This window comes from Larus michahellis, chromosome 14, assembly GCF_964199755.1.
Source record: "Larus michahellis chromosome 14, bLarMic1.1, whole genome shotgun sequence".
Taxonomy (NCBI): Eukaryota; Metazoa; Chordata; class Aves; order Charadriiformes; family Laridae; genus Larus; species Larus michahellis.
In genome coordinates this window covers 11853242-11865832 of record NC_133909.1, presented here as the reverse complement: position 1 = coordinate 11865832, position 12591 = coordinate 11853242, and the positions used below count along the sequence as shown (strand labels likewise).

The 12591-nt window shown below is 55.2% G+C and overlaps 1 protein-coding gene across 8 annotated transcripts in view; it reads right to left on the bottom strand.

Annotated features, from left to right (window-relative positions):
- Positions 1–12591, bottom strand: part of SLC39A11 (solute carrier family 39 member 11) — a 98405-nt gene that overhangs the window by 70471 nt on the left and 15343 nt on the right. The gene's annotated exons all lie outside the window — the stretch shown is intronic.

Here is a 12591-nt window from a genome sequence, read left to right as displayed (position 1 = left end):
CAGCCCCATCCTTGGGGACCACGCTGGCATCTGTGCGCTTGGGAAGCCAAGCGGGGCACGTGTCACAGCAGCTTCTCACAGCTGCATGGACACACATCCTTTGGGTTCCCTCCTCTCTCTACAGACCATCGAGTTGTTTAGATTTGAACGCGCATTTCCAGCAGAAACATCGAGAACAGGGTTAGGAGGAGCTGTGGGCCAAGAAGCAGGGGGTAAAGAGACAAAGACAAAACTCATGTGCATTAACAGCAAGAAACGCAGCTCCACAAACACAATGCAATTCCATAAATGCAACTCCCTCCAAAGTCAACCCGGAGGAGACCAGCAGACAAGGAGGGACATCCACTGCTGTCGGCGCTGCCCAGCCGCTCGCGGAGAGTCGAGCTGCTGGGCCGACCTCTGCAGAAGTTCCCTGTGCAGTAGGGTACCGTCTCGTCAACGTGGGTGGAGTTCGCAAGAGAAATAGTTCGTTCAAAACTGAACCCACTCGAGCATCAGACGAACACTATGTTCACAACCACCCAGTTTTGTCTCAGTAGGACTCGTCCAGATGGCTCGACGAAACTTCAGACTCGCTTGGAATATATTCCCACACCATTTGTAACCTCCAGAAAGCAGAGAGGGACAGCCAAAACCAATACTGTCCAGCTATGCGTAAAGTCTGCAGGGAACCGGAGCAGACGCCCTGTGGCAAGGGGGACTGAACTGCTCCCATGAGCAATTCCTGCCAACCTGGACGCGGCTCGTGAAAACCAGCCGTGACCAAGGACGTGCCAGGGTCTTTATCTACATTGGCCAAAAAATCCTGGCAGACACCGTTTCTGCCTTTCCCCCACGGTGCTGGACAAGCAGCAGGAACATCTGTGTCTCTGGATGCCCATGGGCTGCCCAAACCCCACCCAGAGACAGCCACAAACTGATAGAAAACGTGGGGTTAGAGGCGTAACTGCGCAGCTGAGGAAGGGAACGCGTCCCTCGGCAGCAGCCGTGTGACCTGGTGTGACCAGCACTACGCAAAACACGGGGAGCGGGACCCCGAGTCCCCATCCCTTCGCAGAGCTGGGGACCAGCCCCCGGGAGCATCCACAAGGAGGGATGCTCCCGTCGCCAGCCGGGAACACGGGTGTAGCTGTTGGATTGATGGCAGCAGAATAAACGAACATACGCCGAACAGCCAGAGCCGGTAATGAGAGACTTGACGGGTAAGGTCACGTTAAACAAAAATAAAGGTTAAAGATGAATAACTAAATCATCTATCCTCCCATCATTTGCATAATACAGTCTGACCAGTGCTATTAATACTAATCACATATTTGCTATCTGCTCCCTATTGCAGTTTAATCAGGGTGCTTTCACCTCCGCTCACCCAGCGATGAGAAGATGCACCGATGAGGTGCTCGCGTTTAAATCCCGCTGGGCGAAGGGAGACCCCCCCCATCCCACCCCACCGGGAGACACCAGCAGCTCTGCGCCTCATCTCACCAGCGGTAGCTGGAAGAGCAGGTAGAAAAGCAAGCGTTTTCCAGCAAAACCTGGATGGCGAGACGCAGTGAGGAGAGAGGGGAACTTCAGCATCATGCCCTGACTCAGATAAGGGAAAAGGAGATGGAGAATGGAAAGTCACGGGCTGGCCCTGCTGCTGGCACTGCTGCAGCGTGGGCTCCATACATCCCGGAGAGCCCCCACTCCTGCTGAAGCTGAAGGGGTTTTCACCTCTGGAAAGCGAGTAGCATCTCTTTCTGGAAAACGCCAAGCTGAGGAGAAGCGAGGATGGGAATTTGAAGCTGCAGAAGTCAAGCCTCAACTTTAAGCGCCCGGGAAGGGTTTGCAAGCATTGCGTGGGGCTCTCCAGCTCAGTTGCCCCCGCCTCAGACTTTGGGAACGCCAGGTTTTACGGAGCAGAAGGTTCCACTTCCTCAGGGCTCCTACCAGCATTTTATTAAATGAGCTACAAACAGTGCGACAGCAGCTTTGGAGGCCTTATCACCACCAGATTTGTGGCTTCCCCCCAGCCCAAACCTCTCAACTGCAACTGGTCCACACGGGCAGGGTAGCGAGCCCAGGGCACGGCCAGAGCCTGCGGGACTCTGCCAGGTGCAATAACCCAACCGGGGAGGGGGGAAAAACCACTGGTACGAGCAGGAGCAGGCGGGTAACGCTCAGCGCACGCCCTCTATTACCATCGCAGAGCTCCAGATGCGAACACGCAAGGTCCTGGCGAGGTCAAGACCACTTGGCTCAAGGTCTGCCGTCCTGACGAGAAGCCGCTCGGGGCTATTTTCCGCACCACCGCACTCAGCACGTCAAATGCTTCTCGACGTGGTACCCACGAATCGGCTCGCACCAAAAGGGAGGCAAACTTGAAGACACTTCTGATGCTTATTGTAAGGTCAGGTCACCTCCCTGTTGGCAGGCACAAATACGCAATGCCGGCAATTTGAAAAAATATTAGCGACCTTCAGTAAAGCACACGATTTATTCCAACTGTGATTGCTCTGAGTCACTTCAGTCCGGTCCCTGCATGAGTCCCGTAATTGGAATGTGTCAGTGGGTTAAAAAAGCATTAGAAAGAGAAGAGGAAATTCAACCCACATTAATTAGTTCATGCCACTAATTAGCGCTAACTGAAATAACCACGGGGGCTGATTATTTCCAAAAAGCCCAGCGCAATGAGAGACTTGGACAGGAAGACCCGCGGAGCTTGGAGGAAAACTATTCTGGGACACGGGAGTCCCCACCGCGCTCGGCTCGCTCGGAGAGCCGCAGCGGAGAGGCCGAGAGATGTCCCAGCCCCGCCTGGAAAAGCGGACGAGAAACAACGGGTATCTTTGCAGAGAGCAGAGGAGAACCCCGCTCCACACACACCCTGCTTTTGTTACCCAAAAGCTGCAGCAATCCTGAATGAATCCGCACGGAAAGGTGCCGCTCCCCTGCCAGCATCCCGCGTGGCGCGGCCATCGCGGCGGCAGCGATGGGATCGCCCTGGTCCTGCGGGGCAAAGGATGGGACAGGGAGGAGGCAGCTGCTGGCTTTTAGACGAAGCAAGGATTTCAGATGGCATCCCACTGCCCAGCCGACCTCTCGCGCAAGCTGCTAACTGAACCCAATCCAATTTGAAAAACAAACGAAGAGCGAGTGACGCCCTCAAGAAATAATCTGCTCTTCCCCACCCGACCAACGAAGGAGAATGGATTAATAAGGAAAATGTGATGACAGAACCTGATGGCCTGGCTTTAGGCACCAAACCTGGAGGTGCCGCCTGTCTGGGAAGGCGCGCGATGCTGCTCCTCCCGCGCAACATCTCCCTGGCCTTAACCCTGCAACCGCCCCTGGAGCAGGGTCTGCAAAGCCAGGGGGAAACAAAGACCATAACGCATCGAGCGACGGCAGAAAGCACCTCAACGGGAAAGGGAAATAGAATAAATTTTACTACCTCACTAAAAAAAAATAAAATATATATGTAAATAAATAAAAAACATCCCTAACTTGTGCAGGAGCTAACACAGAGACAATGAGACAGTAACGAGCCGTGCTTGGACGGTGCCCGGAGGCTCCCATTTCACACTTATTAAAAGAGATAAAGTGATAACAGATCAGCCACCAGAACGCAATGAGAAGAGCGGGGTGGGGAGCAAGGAGAGGAAGAGGAGATGCTGCACATCCACAGCCCGTATCAGCAGCTGCCCCGGCCGCGGGGATGGACCCAGAGTGTCTCTGTGGCCCCCGCACGCCCCCGGCAAGCTCGGGGCGAGCTCTGCGCGTCAGCCGCTCGCTCGGCTCCGCTGCTTCTGCACGTCTGCACAGAGCCCCGCACCTCCGGGGCCGGAGACAAAGGCTGCGCGGCAACAAAGCAGCCAGTCCCTGGCTTTTCTCAGGCAGATACATGGATTTATGTTAAAAACGTGAAATAGGAGGGGAAGGAAGAGAGGTCCCTTAGAAAGCACTTAGTTATCAGAGAGCGCCCGTTTGCACGTAAAACAACGGGCTGGTATTTTGTCATTTGAAACAACCCATGGAGGGCTCGATGCTCCCAAGCGAACCTCCGCCGGCTGCGCATCCCGGTGCCAGCAGCGCCCATTTGTATCCCCCCCAGAGCCGAGGAAGGTGTGAGCGATGGTGAGCGACCCCACACTCCCCTTCGGCTTCATGCCTCGAAACCGGGGCCGGTCACACTGCCCCCGACGTCCCCGCAGGGGTGGCTGGAGGACAGCACCAGCGCTCCCCAGGGATGCCGACGGTCCCACGGGACCTGCCCCGCCACCCAGGGTGCAGAAAGCAGGTCCTCCTGCTCGCCCCCACGTTTCTCCAAAGCCCTCATTTCAAACTATGTGGTTTTTTAATAATTAAAAAATAATAACAAAACAAAACAAACAAAAAAAAAGACAACCACCACCTGGCCACGTTGTTTCCCATCCCAGCATCACACCGGAGCAAACGCCGGGCTGGGGCTCCTTGCAAAGGCCCCGCGTTGCCCCAGGGGACCAGAAGCCAGCGTTCATCAGAAAAGCACAAAAATCGGGTGGGTGAGGACGTGCCTGGGACGGGGTTCAAAGGCTGCGGCGAGTTGTGCTGCCAGAAGGTGCGATGCCACCGGGCATCCCCCTAAAACAGCCAGCCAGCTCTGTGTTCCCCCAGAAACGATGCATCCCCCACCTCTTCCAGGGGGGAGGAAAAAAAAAAAAGAAAAAAATCATGGTTTTGGTCAATACTGACCTGGCAGGAAGGGACGGGATAAGGGAAGGGGCTGGCAGGAACGCATCTAAGAGGACTCGAAATGCAGCTCTCAAAGCCAGGACCGCTGACAATCCCACACACGAAATACTAAAATAAACAACTCAAGTGCAACCTTAAATACTCCACGTAATAAAGAAGGCCCTTCTCCACGCTGAAGTGGGTGCAGTCCTATTTATGATTAATAGCACCCAATACGCAGCTCTGGGACACAAGGGAGCCTCCCTTATTTCCATTCCCGCGGTGCCCGGCAGCCCCGTGCCCCAGCACAGCCCGGTCCAGCCGCTCGGGGCCGCACCGGGGTCCCACCAGCAGCACCCGAACCCCTTCCATCAGGCAGATCGTGTCCCCGTAAACTGGGAATAAACCTGGGGACGCCCAGCACCCCCCAGACCGCCGCGACGGCTCCGGCTGCGAGAGTGACAGCGAGTAACCCCAACGCACATCAACAAAACCCCGCGGAATGAAGACGGAAAGCCGGGTGTATTTTCATACGAAAGTTTAAGTGTCTCCGAGTGTTTCAGGTACATCTCGGTTTGCATTTTAATTTGGAGATTGCTAGCAACGGAGCAGCAGTAATGGGCAGGGCAGACAGAATGGCAATTCTTTTTGGGCTTGCTAACGAAGCCGGGTCAGCGCTGACTATCATGTTGCGAAATGAATTTCTTCTATTTTTCCCCTCTAGAGTTCAACTGCCTGAAGCTTCATAAAACCTAAACCACGTCACTTGCCACCCGAGGCCGCGATCAGAACCCTCCTCCGAAGCCTCAACGTGCTGCCAAATACAGCAGCAGGAGAAGATGAACCGCACCAGAGAAGGGGAATGGGAAAGATTAGCACCTGGGAAGCATCGCAGGGGACTGGTGCTGCTGGTGGGCACCAACAGCTCTTCGGGTCTATGAACCCAACCCAAGCCCCCATCCCAACTGCCAGGTCCCATACACGTCCTTGTGCCCCTGCGATGCCCACGGCAGACGCGGCTCTGGAGCAGAGCATGTCGCCAACGAGTCAGGATCACTGCCCCCACCAACAAGGAAGGTGGAAGGGAATCGCTCCTCGACGACGGCCGGAGCCCCGATGGAAATCTGCTGGCGCCAGCTCGGATCGGGATAACCTGCAGGAGCAGGATAACTCTGAGCACAGGCACAGTTTTAGCTGAGGAGCCAAACAATCAACGCACCAATCGTTTAACGTGAGCATCCTCACGAAACCCAATTTCCCAAGGAGGAACCGACCCCGAGGGCCTGATCCTGCGACACACCGAGCACTACAGCCAGCCCCGGGACCACCGGCATTTTTCCGGAGCCATGGCAGCAGGCGCAGGGAGGGGAAGATCGGGGGGCTCCCCGCTTCCCACACCGAGCATCTTCCATCTGGCTCCTCCGGCCCCGCGTCCTCCCCCGGCCCAGCAGGCAGCAGACTCGTAGCTATGGCAGCACTGCGGCGGGAATCGGGAAGGAAAGGTTCATCCATAGACAAAAAAAAAAAAAGTCAGTGTTATCACGGCAGATCTGCTCCGGCAGCATCTCGCGAGCGGATCACATCAGGCTGGGATCATCCCGACAGCACCGCTGGCAGCAACACGACACCAGAGCCTTCCCCTAATAACTGCAAACAGGGCAGCTTAAGTGAATATTAAGGAAGGCTGGTATCAGTTTATCTGTAACTAATGTCATATTAGTGCAAGTACATTTTATTCACTGCTAATTACCAGCCACTTTGATAACTCATAATTCTTGAAAATTGCAAACAGCAGCTTTAATCACCGGTCTCTGCTGACGAGCTGTGAGGGCAGGAGGAATAAACCACCTGCCTTCTGTGTCACCAGGAGTGCGGGGACAGCCGGGGTGTCCTGCGGGGTGAGCCCAGAGCAGCCCCCGGGGCTCCCCAGGAGCTGCCTCCTCCAACAGCAGCCGCGGGGAGACCCTTGGCAGTGCCGAAACCCACAGGTCTCTCACGATCCGGCAACGCCGAGCATGCCCAGAAGCACTAAGTCTGGCAACCCGAGGGAGGGAGGAAGGCAAATTTATCAAAAGCCACCCCAAACCCTCGAATAAACCAAATCTGCCCTCCAACAGGAGTGAGAGCAACGCATCCCGCAGCCCGTCCTTCCCAGGGAGGATGCTGGTACCCGCTCCCAGCCGGGATGCGGCACGGCTGAACCCCCGAGAGCATCACTGCCGGGGGGGCAAGGGGAGCCAGGCACCCGCAAATCCATCTTTGTGGCCAAAGCAACGTTCATATTAAAAACAAATGTACAAATATTTAATTTTTTTTTCTCACTGGCACGTTTAGGGCTTTGGGCTTTCCAGGAGGGAGGAAAAACACAGCAGGAATGTTGCTGGCACTGGGTCTGGGAAGGCGACGGCGTGGGGCCGGCGAGCGCTGCTCGGGAGGGGGGCAAAGCACACGCAATTCCCAGGCTCCTCGGGAAACCCAGGAGGTTTGTTACAAAACGTGATGTTTTGCAACAGCGATGTTTTACATGGCAGAAAGGAAGTCGTTTTTGTAACCTTTGCCATTACAAAAACAAAAGCACGGGAGTATTTTCCCCGCTTTTGCCATGCAACCTTGCAAAAAAAAAACCCAAACAACTTGTTAAACAAACAAAACCCAACACTACAACAGCAGGAGAGAGGTTTCGTGTCACCAACCTCCTGTCCACCAGGAGAAACCTCAAAACACAACCAATGAATATATTTTTCAAAGGCCCGGTTGCTCCAGGCAGAGTTTTTGAGCACACAAGCGTTGCCCACCAAAACCAGTTGGGATGCGTATACACTTCCAGTTGTTTGCTGGGAGGAAACTTGCCTGTTACGGCCAAGCTCACAGCCAGATCCTATGAGATATTTTCCTAGGGGATATTTTCCTAAGGGCTGCCCCGCACATCACCACCTCCCGACGCCCGCGGCTGGCTCAGCAGGACACAGCAGCGAGGTTTGCGGCATCGAGTCAGCACGACAATATGAGATTTTAATTGTTAGCAATAAACCTTTAAGCCTCAGAAGGGATTAACGAGAGCTTTTTCTCCACATGCTTATTAAAGCCTAATGGAGACCAGCTTCGCCTCTTTTCCCTCTCCCTGCCCCCTTCCCACCTTGTATATTTGTAGCGTGGCAACATGTATTTTTACAGTCCTTCATTATGCAAGGCTTTTTGCAAGGCTAAGAGAAAAAGCAAACAAAACTTCAATTAACAGCTCATTTTTACACAATATTCTCCTCGGTAATGATTTGCTCTCAGCGCAGATTGAATTAACAGGATGGCGGGGGGGGGCGGGGAAGAGAGCGGGTGCTGCTGCTGCTGCGGGGTGGGAAGTGGGGAGCCCCGGGAGGGGAACGCGGGGATGCGGGAGCTCGGTCAGCCATCCATCACCCCTCAAAGGAAGGGCCAACGCCTTGCCAGCGCCGCCTAATTACGTTACATGAAAACACAACTTCCTCTAGACCCGCAATTAGCAACGCGGACGTGCGCCAGTGCCCGGCAGACGGTGGGCGGGGGGGAGAAGCTGGGGTGCAGCCCCCGCTCCCCGCGTCCCCCCGAGCATCGCTGCCCGCAGGGACCCAGCCCACGGCCACCTCCTCCCCCAGGCCACGCGTTCTGCTCCTCTTCTCCTCTCCGCATCCCCTAATTCCCTAATAGCCCCGAAGCCCGGGAGAGACGCCGACTCCTCGGCGCGTCCGCAGGAGCCGCGGCGGAGCCAGGGGAGCCTCAAACACCGTCCCGAAGCACAGCGCAATAAATCCGCCTTCGCTTCGGCTAGCGCGATTAATTTGTTAATTCATTACAGGAGAGAGGCGTAATAAGGGACAAGGCACTTCCTGATTACCACCACCGAGAAGCTAACCAGCTTCCCTCCCTTTGGAAGCTCAGCACTGTCCCACCGCGGAATTTTGAGCTGGGGAAGGGGCTGGTTCCCCCCAACCTTGCGGCTTGTCCTAGGCAGGGCTTGGCGCAGGCTTTCACGGGTCACTAGTCTGGATGCTGGACTCCAAGCCAACCTAAAGTCCAGAAATCAAGCTCTGAAATCGGCCATCATAGCGTTTATTTATACGTGTAATATGCCCCTCACCTACAACGTCTTGACAGGCCTTAAAAAACACATACGAAACGTAAACCACCAGCGAGACGCCTTCCCAAGCCTGAACCTCGAAGAGGCGACTCATCCAGTCAGTTCCGCGGTAGCTCCGAAGCCTGCGGACAACAGATCAGCGTCACATCCCTTTGCACCACCTCGTTGGTAATTAGAGGGCGATGGGGGGAGACAGGCAAAGACGGCGCGAAGGGTTTCGCAGCCGGAGCGCGGCACACCCCGACGAGGACACGCCGCCCCACGGCCACGCGTGGAGCATCGCCCTGGCGCGAGAGCGGAGACACCCACGGGCTCCAGATGCCGGCAGAGGAGCCTCAGCCGGGCTGAGCAGAAAGGAACAAATAAGCCCCTTTTTTCCACCCCCCCCCAATTCCCCAGCAGCGTGTACCTCGCCGGCAGGTCGTCAGCTTATTAATAAGGCACGATGTTCCACCGGATTAAGAGCAAATGTCTGTTTGACACCGCTCACCAGGGCAGGTACGGAGCAAGGCAAGGCAAGACTTACCCCGCGGCGGGCGTCAAGGGGACTGTCCTCCCCGGGGACACACACACACGAGGCACAAAACTGACTCTTTACAGCTCATCTTCACCACAGACAGTGCGTCAAGTCAGTCTGGGTGAGTCAGAGTTTACCCTGAGAGCAAGCGGCAGTTATAGAGCTGTGCATATATATATTTTCCGCGATCTCCCTGAAAGCAGCCTTCACCAACTGCAGCCTCACTCGCTGCTTCGCTGCTTCTCTGTCATTTTAATGGCAGGTTTCCTTTTCACAGCAGAGGCATTAATTTGGGGTTACGCCATGAGCAAATTCAAAAGGCAGATTTTAAGATCAAAGAACAGCCGAGGAACCATCCACGGCACTCGGCGTGCCCACGGATAAACGGTATCTCGTTCAGGTGTTCGGAGTAAGAGCACGGATGCTGCAGGAGTGACTCTCAGAGGTGATGCCATCTCAGGGCAGCCGGCTCCTCCCCACAAACCGGCACCGTGGTGGCAGGAAAGGGAGGCAGAGGATTCCCAAATCCTGCCCTGAGCCCGCCGGGAGGCAGGCAGGGCGCAGAGCATCGCCGCAGCGAGGAAAGGAGCTTGAAGTTTCTCAAGCATCACCACCAGCTTCAGAGCCCAGCAGGCTCCCACCACCAGAGCCCACCCGACCTGCGGCCGTGGGGTGCTCCAAGCACCCACATGTCCCCCCCAGGTCCATTCGGCTGCCAGCAGCAGGGCAGCACCCACCCCCTGCGCTCCCCCAGGAGCTTGCCACCTGCTTTCTGCTTATTCCAGGACTGGAATTATTAACTGTTGTTAATGTAACAAACAGAGTGCTCAAGTTCAATCAGCAAAAAAGGTCAGACACTGTCCAGAATCCGGCAGAAACCCCCGACATCCATCTCTCCATCCCTCCCCACGGTGCCAGCCAGACTCTTCTGGCAGGTACGGGGGAGATCTGGTATCGTAGAATCACAGGGTGGGAAGGGACCTCTGGAGATCACCCAGTCCCACCCCCTGCCAGAGCAGGGTCACCCACAGCAGGTGGCACAGGAACGCGTCCAGGCGGGGTTGGAATGTCTCCAGAGACGGAGACTCCCCCACCTCTCTGGGCAGCCTGTGCCAGGGCTCTGCCACCCTCACAGCAAACAAGTTCCTCCTCATGTTTAGGTGGAACTTCCCATGGTCAAGTTTGTGCCCGTTACCCCTTGTCCTGTCGCTGGGCACCACTGAGAAGAGCCTGGCCCCATCCTCCTGACACCCACCCTTTACGTATTTATAAGTGTTGGTAAGGTCCCCCCTCAGTTGTCTTTTTTTCCAGACTGAAAAGACCCAAACCCCTCAGCCTTTCTCCATCAGAGAGGTGTTCCAGTCCCCTCAGCATCTCGGTAGCCCTTTGCTGTCCCCTCTCCAGCAGTTCCCTGTCCTTCTGGACCCGGGGAGCCCAGAACTGGACACAGCACCCCAGGTGCAGCCTCCCCAGGGCAGAGCAGAGGGGGAGGATGACCTCCCTCCACCTGCTGGCCACGCTCTTCTTGATGCCCCCCAGGATGCCATTGGCCTTCTTGGCCACCAGCGCCCATCGCTGGCTCATGGTCACCCCGCTGTCCCCCAGGACTCCCAGGTCTCTTTCCACAGAGCTGCTCTCCACCAGGTCAGCCCCCAACCTGTCCTGGTGCAGGGGGTTATTCCTCCCCAGGTGCATAGTATTCCACTATGTTTTTTTCCTTTCGGAAAATTTATTCTCCTTTACAATTCCGAGCCAGGCCCCGAAGAGTAACTGAAATTAAATCAGCAAAGGCTGAGCCACAGAGGAGAGAAAAGCCCCATGTTACATTACCAGCCCTATCAGTAGGTAATACCCGCTCGAGGCGAGCGGCGAGGGAAGAGGTGCTTTATCACAGGTACACAACGGAGCAGGGAATGGCGAAGGAACACGTATCTAGCGCAGGAGCTCACTGAAGGAAGAATTAAAGCCAGGTTTTTCTCAGTCCCTGCCTTTTTTTTTTTTTTTTTTTTTTTTTTTTTTTTTTTTTTTTTTTACGGCAGGGATTTTTTTCACCTCCTGGCTCTCCCCGCCCGCACAGCCACGCTGCAAGTGCCAAACTGCGCCGGGTTCCAGCTGCCACCCGTGATTGTCCCCGTAAACCTAACGAGGGTGGGAGGGGATTGAACCCTGCCTCGGATTCAAAGCGTCCCCGCTCTTTAGCCCTAGCTTCGGGGCTTCAAACGTAATGTGTTTTTGAAATGCTCAATACATAATAAGAGAGAGAATTATAATTAAGAGCAGCTGACAAATTGCACTCTGGAAGTAAATAACCCTTTACCTCCATTAATAAAACGAAATGCTTTTCTAAAAATTAGTATAATTACAACCTTGTGCTTTTCTTTTGCAAATAATTTCGCCCTATCTAGCAACAACTGGGTTCCAATCCCCAAAACCATTGCTCATGGGCTGAGAAGGGGAGGGAGGCAGGCAGGTTTTCCACAGAGCATATGGGCAAACAGATTTTAAGTAAACCTTTAGGGGTTTCTGGGTGCCGGCCTCAAAAAGTGGGACTCCAACAAGAGGCTTTCAGAGGGTCCCCATGGGTGGGCTTTGTGGTCACCACCAGGGACCCCGTTGGAAATCCTGCCCGGGACAGGACACGGGAGCCAGTCCCAGGCATCACTCCCACATGGATCCATCACCTTCCATAACTGGCCTTGGGTTGGGCTTATTTGGTAAGTTAATAAAAATCATGCCCAGATACTCCTATTTATTTAGAGCTAGAAGGGGAAGGACCTTTCCCAATAGAAGGATTTGCTACGTTCCCTGATGAGGCTCCCAAGAAAGCTTTCCCTTCCTTAGCCATCACAGGACCCTTCCTTCCTCCCAGAGCCAGTGGAAAAGGGCCAGAATGCCACAAAACAAAACAAACAGAAGGGCTGCTGTTTATTTTCCCCCTAAGCAAAGGAAATCAGAGCGAACCAGGAATGCATGAGTCAAGCTGCGGCTCACGCGAGCCCATGTCAACCGAGTCCTCGGGTCCATCCTCATCCCCCTGCGAGGCAAAGGCTCATCTCCTGCAGCCCCCGCATCCAGGCTGGACTTGGTGCCGCATCCATGTGCCGAGGGGTGTGAAAGCGTAGAGACGGCAGCGGGGCTGCATCGTCCCTGCTTCAAGGGGGACGAACCCCCGGCCCAGGGCAGCAGGAGCACGGCACAGACACGGCTTTGCAATCCTGCATCCCTGCATCCACCCGTTCCCACTTTCCACATCCCAGCATCCCCACGCCAG